This window comes from Cynara cardunculus (genome assembly GCF_001531365.2).
Source record: "Cynara cardunculus var. scolymus isolate 2C chromosome LG 17, CcrdV1, whole genome shotgun sequence".
NCBI lineage: Eukaryota > Viridiplantae > Streptophyta > Magnoliopsida > Asterales > Asteraceae > Cynara > Cynara cardunculus.
Genome location: NC_037544.1, coordinates 17,518,879 through 17,527,707, shown reverse-complemented (window position 1 = coordinate 17,527,707; position 8,829 = coordinate 17,518,879).

The window sequence follows — 8,829 nt, the reverse complement described above, 5'->3', positions numbered from 1 at the left end:
AAATAATTTATGCAATACAACTTATCACAACTGAAATGGTAGATTACACCATGTTAGTAAAACACTCATTAAAAGAGTTCTACTAAGTGTTCTGCAGAAATTCAAGTTAGATTATAAACTTAACACTTATACGAAACTGTCAAACTAAATATCACTTATTTTGGATGAGTTAAGTGGAAGATATGGTACCATAAAGTTACGTGCACACATCTGTCATTAGTTGATAAATTGCACACTTAACTTAAATAAATTGGTTAATGCCTCAAAACTTCATATTTTTGAGTGAAATTGGATTCATACGAACCCTGACTCATTAAAGAATATTTTAGAAGAAAAATCATTCACTAAGATCAAATAAGTAGAGATATATTAGCATACAAAGTAGAACTTACCTACTGATGGTATCACAATTTGCACACCTATAGTGTTTTAGGTGTTTGGAGATCAAAACTCCATAATTTCATGTGATTTCACTTGAATGCAAAATATAACTCATATAGTTAACTCTCAAAAGAAGAATCATCCTTTTTCATGGAGTTTTGAAATAGATATGCACATTGGAACATACATAAACAAATCTGTAGGATTCGGACAGATTGCATGTTCACTTTGTTTTGAGTAGTTAAAACCACAAATCACCACCATATTGAATGAAAACGGTGGAATTTGAAAGGTAACTCATTAAACTAACATCCAGAAGAAAAAATCAATGAATTTGAATGATTATCTAGAGMGTTATGGCTGTTTAAAGTAGGGTTTACCTACTAAAAACTCTCAGATGCACATATATAATGTTTTGAGCATTTGGGGGGGTCAAAACTCAATGTTTTTGAGTGAGACCAATTGGATTACAATCCCAACTCAATAAATAAACTTTTATAAGAAATCTCATAACATTTGGACATAACATTTACAAGATATAGACGATTTTTGCACATGCACATAATCTGTCAGCACCAAAATATAAGATTTTAAAGAAATAAACTCACATAAAATCATGATTTTACCTATCTTTTTGAGTTCTAATGTTTGGGTCATAGATTACCACCATCATATAAACATTTTACATTTTTTTGGTGTATAATCTCTCCTTAAAAATAAACATTTTCGGAACTTAGAAGATAGAAGATGAAGAGTGCATAAAAAGTGGGGTTTTCTCCCAAAACTTACAAGAAAAAGAAAGAGATGAGTCTGTTACCTTGATTGTGGATGAAATGGATGAAATATCTTCAAAACTCTTGCCAAAATGATGAAGATTAAGTTGAAAATCAGCTGAATGAGATCGATGATGATGATGTTAACTCAAGGTGACTCTTGAGTTTTTAGGGAGAGAAAGGAGAGGAGGTTTTGAAAATTGAAAGGAGAGTTATGAGTAATAAAGAAGAATGATGCTTTTTATATGTGACCAAGGGAGGGAAAGAGAGCGGGGAAAAGGCCGGCCATAAGGCCCAAGCCCACCCTCACACATAAATTTTGTTTTTTTTAAAAAGAAAGCCCAAAACGCACAAAAGGCCATTTTCTCAATTTTGACATTTTTCTTCAAATTAAAAGCCCAYGATGACTAAATTTATTTAAATAGAAAGATTTTATATTTAAAACACTAAAACTTAGTGTTTTATATATATTGGGTATAAATTAGAGCATTTGGTACTGTATAGGACGTTTCAGATAATTTCGGGTCGGAACCGGACGTTGTAAGCAACTGCTGGAATCTCTTAAAAATTTTCATCCAAACTAACCTAACTAACTCCTAATCTTATAAATTACCTTCAATAACACTAATGTAATCTTAATAAGAGCTAACCTGGGAGTTCGAATTTGACGGCTGTCACATCAACCACAGGAGACCAAACGTCATATGTTTTCATGTCTTTGGGTTCAAATGCTTTGTACTCAACGATAGAGAATATCTTGGCATGTTCGACAAGAAAGCTGATGAAGGAGTATTTTTGGGTTATTCTCAAACCGCCAAAGCCTACAGAGTCTATATCAAGAGCACTAGAATCGTTATTGAACACATCAATGTGTCCTTCGATGACCCTACCCCAATGACTTCTGGACAGAACAGTTCAAAACTCGGACCTCAAAGAAAAGCATCTGATTCATCACTCAGCAAACCCAATGAATCAGAGATAGCTCAATTATTAGAAGACATCTTCGATGAAGAAGTAATTTCTAGAGATGAGACTAATGCAAAATCCATCTCCAGAATCAATGATGAACATGCATAGTCTAATAGTGAAGGTACATCTCTCATAGAAGCTCATGTTACTTCACCATCTACTTCTCCTGTGTCTTCAAATCATGATCAAGAACCAGAGTCTAACACTGGAGATGATCTCGTTGAGGGGGAGCAAGCAGTTCCATCAGTCGATGAAGAACTACATCATGTTTCTTCAGAACCTCAATCAAGCACCAAGTGGACGAAAAATCACCCACATCACCAAATCATTGGTGATCCAACCTCTGAAGCCCTACAAATGAATGCCTCTACACAAACTTTTTGAGCATGAATGCCTCTACACAAACTTTTTGAATGCCTCTACACAAACTTTTTGAGCATGATTGAACCGAAGACGATTTCTGAAGCCCTACAAGATCCAACCTGGATAAACACAATGCAAGAAGAATTACTTCAGTTTGAACAAAACAAAGTATGGTCTCTCGTGCCTCTTCCCAAAGGAAAAACGGCAATAGGAACCAAATGGGTCTTCAGAAACAAGAAGGACGAAGATGGCATTGTAATAAGGAACAAAGCCAGGCTTGTTGCAAAAGGCTTTCGCCAGGAAGAAGGCATTGATTACGATCAGACATTCGCTCTCGTTGCAAGACTTGAAGCCATCAGAATGGTTCTAGCCTATGCAGCACATAAAGGTTTTAAAGTCTATCAAATGGATGTTAACTCTGCCTTCCTCAATGGTAAAATACAAGAAGAAGTCTACGTGCAGCAGCCACCTGGGTTCGAAGATCCAAAGCATCCGGACCATGTCTATTTTCTGGATAAAGCTCTTTATAGGCTCAAGCAAGCACCCAGGGCCTGGTATGAAACCCTATCTACCTTCCTCATAAAAAATTGCTTCGAAAAACGTACAATCGATACAACTCTCTTTCTCAAGAAGCATAAAGGTAACATTTTACTTGTTCAAATATAAGTGGATGACATCATATTTGGCTCTACAAATGCAAAACATTGCGAAAAATTCTCAGAGTTGATGAAAAGTAAATTTGAGATGAGTATGATGGGAGAACTTAGTTTCTTCCTTGGTCTTCAAATAAAACAAGTTGCAGAAGGAATTTTTATCAATCAGTCCAAATATGTGACTGATCTTTTGAAAAAAATACTCTCTCTTCAATTCATCATCAATGAGAACACCTATGGCTACAGGAGTCAAGTTATTTGCTGATCCATTAGGCAAATCTGTAGATGTCACAACCTATAAAGGCATGATTGGATCACTTTTGTACCTAACTGCTAGTAGACCTGATATTATGTTTTCCACATGTCTTTGTGCAAGATATCAAGMAAATCCCAAAGAATCGCATCTCTCTGCAGTCAAGAGGATATTCAGATACCTTAAGGGAACTCCTTCATTGGGTCTCTAGTATCTAAAGAACTCTGGCTTTGATCTAATAGCCTATACACATGCAGATCATGTAGGATGTAAACTTGACAGAAAGAGTACGTCTGGAAGCTGTCAACTCTTGGGAGACAAGCTAGTAAGTTGGACCTCCAGAAAACAAAATTGTGTATCGATATCTACAGTAGAAGCAGAATATGTTGCTGCTGCTAGTTGTTGGTCATAGGTTCTCTGGATGAATACTCAACTTAAGGATTATGGTTTCCATTATGATAAAGTCCCAATCCTCTGTGACTCCAATAGCGCCATAGCAATCTCTACAAACCTAGTACAGCATTCCAAGACCAAGCACATCGATGTAAGGTAACATAGAAATTTATTTTGTTCCAACTGAGATTTAACTTGCTGACATTTTTACAAAAGCGCTTGATGAGAAACGATTTTTGTTCCTAGTCAGCAAGATGGGTATGCTGAATCTCACCACTTAGAGGCAACAATTATCTTTAAACCAGCGATCTTCAATATCTCATGGTTATGCCCATAAGCGATACAATAACTTAGCCATAAATTTTCTATGTATCCTAAACCAGAGCCTCTGGCCATTTAGAATGACTTCGATTATTTGGCAAAAGTTCATCTTTGTAACCAAAGCCCCTCTGGTTCAAAGCAAATACTTGGTATTTTTCTTGCCAAGTCATTTTTCTTCAACCTAGAGCCTCTGGTTCTATAGACCAGTGCCTCTGGACTCCAACACTTTGAGATATCAAAGTCTCAATCCTTGGATTCTTGCATCCTCTACTCATTATATCCTTCTCCTTAACCTCCCAGAGCCTCTGGTTCCAAAGACCAGAGCCTCTGGTTTTCCCCCACTACTTGCATTATCTTATTTTCTTCAAACCAGAGGCTCTGGTTCTAAAGATCAGAGCCTCCGGCTTCAAACTCTTTGTAATCAACGTCCCATTGGTCTCAAACAGTTTCCCTTATCGCAGTCCACATAGTCTTAACCATTTCCTTTCATACTCCTTTTCATAGTTTTTCCAACCAGAGCCTCTRGTTCTAAAGACCAGAGCATCTGGATTCAAAGTCTTTGTCACCAGAGCCCCTCTGTTCTCAAAGACGATTATGTTTCCTTGTTCATGACACTCATTGCCTTCACAACCAGAGCCTCTGGTTCTATAGACCAGAGCCTCTGGATTCAATGTCCTTGAGCTTTTCAAAAACCCTCAAGCCGTGCCTCTCAACCAGAGCCTCTGGTTCTAAAGACCAGTGCCTCTGGCTTTGTTCTCTTTGCACCCATCGCACCTTTAATCTCAAAGACTTTTCAATCCTAACTTGGCATATGCTTTCACATTATTTTTCAAAACCAGAGCCTCTCTGTCCCCAACTTACTCAAGTTTTATCTAAGTGAGGGGAAGTTTTCGATAATAATTCATATGCATCATTTGAGGGGGAGAAAACGTTTCCATATTTGAAAACTTGCATTTTCCATCCAGAGCCTCTGGTTCTACTATCCAGATCCCCTGGCCACACAAAATGCTATATATATATATATATATATATATAGCTATATATATATATATAATACCAGACCTCCTCTGATTTTATATAATGGATTGCAACTCTTTTACAAAGCCTCTGGTTTGTTAACCAAAGTCTCTAAAACAAGCAAATCCAACATCAATTCATGTCTTCATTGACATTCTCACCAGAACTCCTCTGGTTCCATGCCAATATTTTTTCCCACTAAAACTCATCTTAATTGAAAACCATTTTCAAGATTATACAAAATTGCAGCTTTTGTGACTAAAAACTATACAACAGGGGTTTTTAGAAGACCAAAACTTCGTAATTAGTATTAATCTTACAATTAGATGAGATTTTAAATAAAATATTTTTTGGGGAAACGTCTTCTCCAAGATATTATTTGGAATACATCTTTATTTCAAATAAGGCACGACGTCATCATACCACGCGCCTGACACCATACAGGCTGTCCCCCATGAGACGTTTCAATCTTTTCCCTCCCTCACCCCAGCTTGACACGTGTCCAATTTATTAATGGCACGTACTATTACGACGGCTCACGTTCTTCAAATCATATCACCCAAAACTAATACCGCCAATTTTTTCATGATTATTACATTTTAATAATCAAGAAAACGTTTCACCTCCAACCCCCCCACCCCCCACCCCACCCGTCTTCCCCATAAATACCCTTCTTCCCCATCCTTCCCTTCTTTACGCCTTCAAAACCTACAATAAGACTCCGACGAACTCAAAACCTGCAACTTCCACAAAAATGGCCTCCTCCGCTTCTGACGAATCCAACAATAACGATAGCCGAATACAATCCACAGGTGCCGACAGCCGCGAACTTGTCTTCTTACCCATGAAACCTAACAATTACTCCATTGAACTGTGCAACACTCTCTTTGACGGCAGGTTTGCAATAATGATTGAGTTCTTCAAGAACTGTATCCTTCTCCCCGCCATCACTCTAGTAAACCCAAACGTACCATTAAAGTACGTTCAACAATATTGGCAGAACTGCGAGTTTGATGGGGGACATAGAAGCCCCAAATGACATGGTTTGCTTGCTAAAAATATTGCGAACAAAAGTTTCTAGGATTTTGTGCATTCCCACAAGACGGGAACTAGGGATCGAGCAATATGACGAACCACCTACCTCCGACGACATCCTCAGGTTCGTAAAGATGCTAGGGTACAATCGTGAACTGCGAAATGTATCAGACTTCAAAAGACAATTCCTCCCGCCAATGTGGAATTTGTTCTTCTCCATCCTCAACCGATCCCTCACTTGCAAGCTAAGTTCCCTAGACCAAGGGAATCTCAACATAATGACAATTATGTATGTGCTTTTCTTCAACTTAAATCTCGACTACGCCTTCCACATTTACAATGAGATTCATGCGGCTGTTATCAAAAAGCGCAAAGTTCAAGCCGCAGGAAAGCCACTATCTGCAGTTCTCTTTCCCCGATTCCTCGCCCTCTTCATTGCGGATGCGATGGTGCAACACGGACTACCAGCTATAGCGCCCTTCACCCCAATCTACAAGATGCAAGGACATCGCCCAACACTTTCGAAGGAAGGATACATCATCCACCGACCGCTGTCCTGGGCTATGCTCACTCTCATACCATCAACAAGTGAGATACGCCAGACCTACGAATGCTCCATGCTGTCCCAAGCACCGAGGGCAGCTACCCCAGAGCACTTAGAGCCGTCCCCCCTCCAAGCGAGGGAGCACAAGCATCGTCCTCATCGGATGACAAAGATTATGATGATGATGATGCTACTCGTGCTAACCCCGGCCTTACTCACACAATTCCTCAACCCACCTCCCAAAGGGCAACCACATCCACTACCCCTGGCGATCAAAGCCAAAGGGGTATTGAAATAGGACGACCTGGTCCCACCCCAACCCCAACCAGCCATCCAGAAGCCATTCTTCGGGCCTTTGGAGATGAACAAGCCAAGGAAACTCATTTATCATCACCCCTCTCTCAACATAGAGGTGATGAAGAGACAAGAGCCCCTTCGGCTCAGGGCTCGCCACAACCAATCACACACAAAGAAGCATTCGTTGCTTCTAATGTTAAACCCATAGATCATTCAGAGCGATCTTCAATTCATGCACCACTCCCCTTGGTATTTGATCTACCAAAGGAGACACACATCTGCTTCACGTACTCAGCCTCTAAAGCTGAGGAAGAGGAAGAGGATGTTCAAACATCACGAGATAGTTCTTCACTCGAAGGCTATCAAGGTAATGATGGAAGTCCTTCAAGGCCTACCTTCGCACAAGGCCAAGAAGGCGCCTCAGGAACAGAGGCCCAACCTGCAGCATCTGTTCCTGCAGGGGTTACCCCATTAGCAGATCTGGTCACAAAGGCTGAGTTCCAAGCCTATGTTGATATAGTGACGTGGTCCTTGGATGACCTTAAACTCCTCATACAAGGGATTGTAGAAAACCAACCCTCACCCGATACCCCAGACCTCCACCAATCCCTTGCCATCCTCCAACATCATCTCACCCAAACCCAAGCCAACACTACCCGCCTCCAGATGCTTCAACAGACAGTTACCCAACACCACAACACCTTATCCTCTCTAGCCACTCAAATAAACCAAATTCTTATCCAATCCCTCGTAACCCTCACAGCTCAGGCAACTGAAGCTGATGAAAACCTTACCTACACCATCACCCAATTACAAACCATCCTTCGCAATCTCCATCAATTACCTGCCTTCATCATCTTCCAAATTCCTCAACCACAACCTTCATCCACTTCATCAGTCGATAAAACCCTAGCAACCCTCACCACCCAAATGGCCACCATACAAACCACCCTCACTCAACTACCCACAACCATACTTGCCCAACTCCCACAACAGACTCAACCCCCACCTCCCTTTGCAGGCCCTTCCTATGAAGCAGCCTTCTCATCCTTCACTGCAGAGGTGAGGGATCTTCTTGCCAACCTTCCCCATCCTCCACCATCTACTACAACCTCTGTGCCATCTCCACCACCACCAAGCACAAATTTTTCCACTAGAGCCGATCTTCGGGCTCTGTCCAAGCACTCATCTCATCATTCAATGAGATCAATGCAATGTTTGCCGCCCGATCTGTTGAACCCACCATAGCGCTAAGGAGGAGCCTTCAATAACAACAAGACCGAACAAACACTCTCCTTCGCACCATGGAACAACGGTGCAACAAAGATCAGGTACGTACTCTCGCCGACCACATTCACCTATACAGCTTAAAGGCAGGATCATGGCATAAGGTTTGGAATGGCAAACTGAGCTACTAAAGACAATGGAGTCCCTGGTAAAGCTCAGAGCCAAAACTGATTTTGAAATTGCTTTTAGGCTAGGCATCGAGAGACTATCCTGCGCTCCTCCGAACAAAGATTTCCACGGCCTGTAGGAGATACGATCTGCATCAGTTCTTACTCAACCCAAACTCGGACTTGTTTACAAGAATGAGTTCGGGGTTAAAAAGTTCTTCAGAATGACTGAAGCCTTCAAGTATTCAATAGATACACTTGAATGGTTTCAGAAAAACATTAAAGAAAGACTGGGCAGAAACCATGTGCCAAGGGAAGAGGGGAGTCATCTCATACACGAGTCTAAGATGACAGAACCTCTGTTGTCTATCACAGAGGTTCTGGAAGATGATCCTCTGGAATCAAGTGCTCTCAAGTCACATCCAGCAGAGCCTCT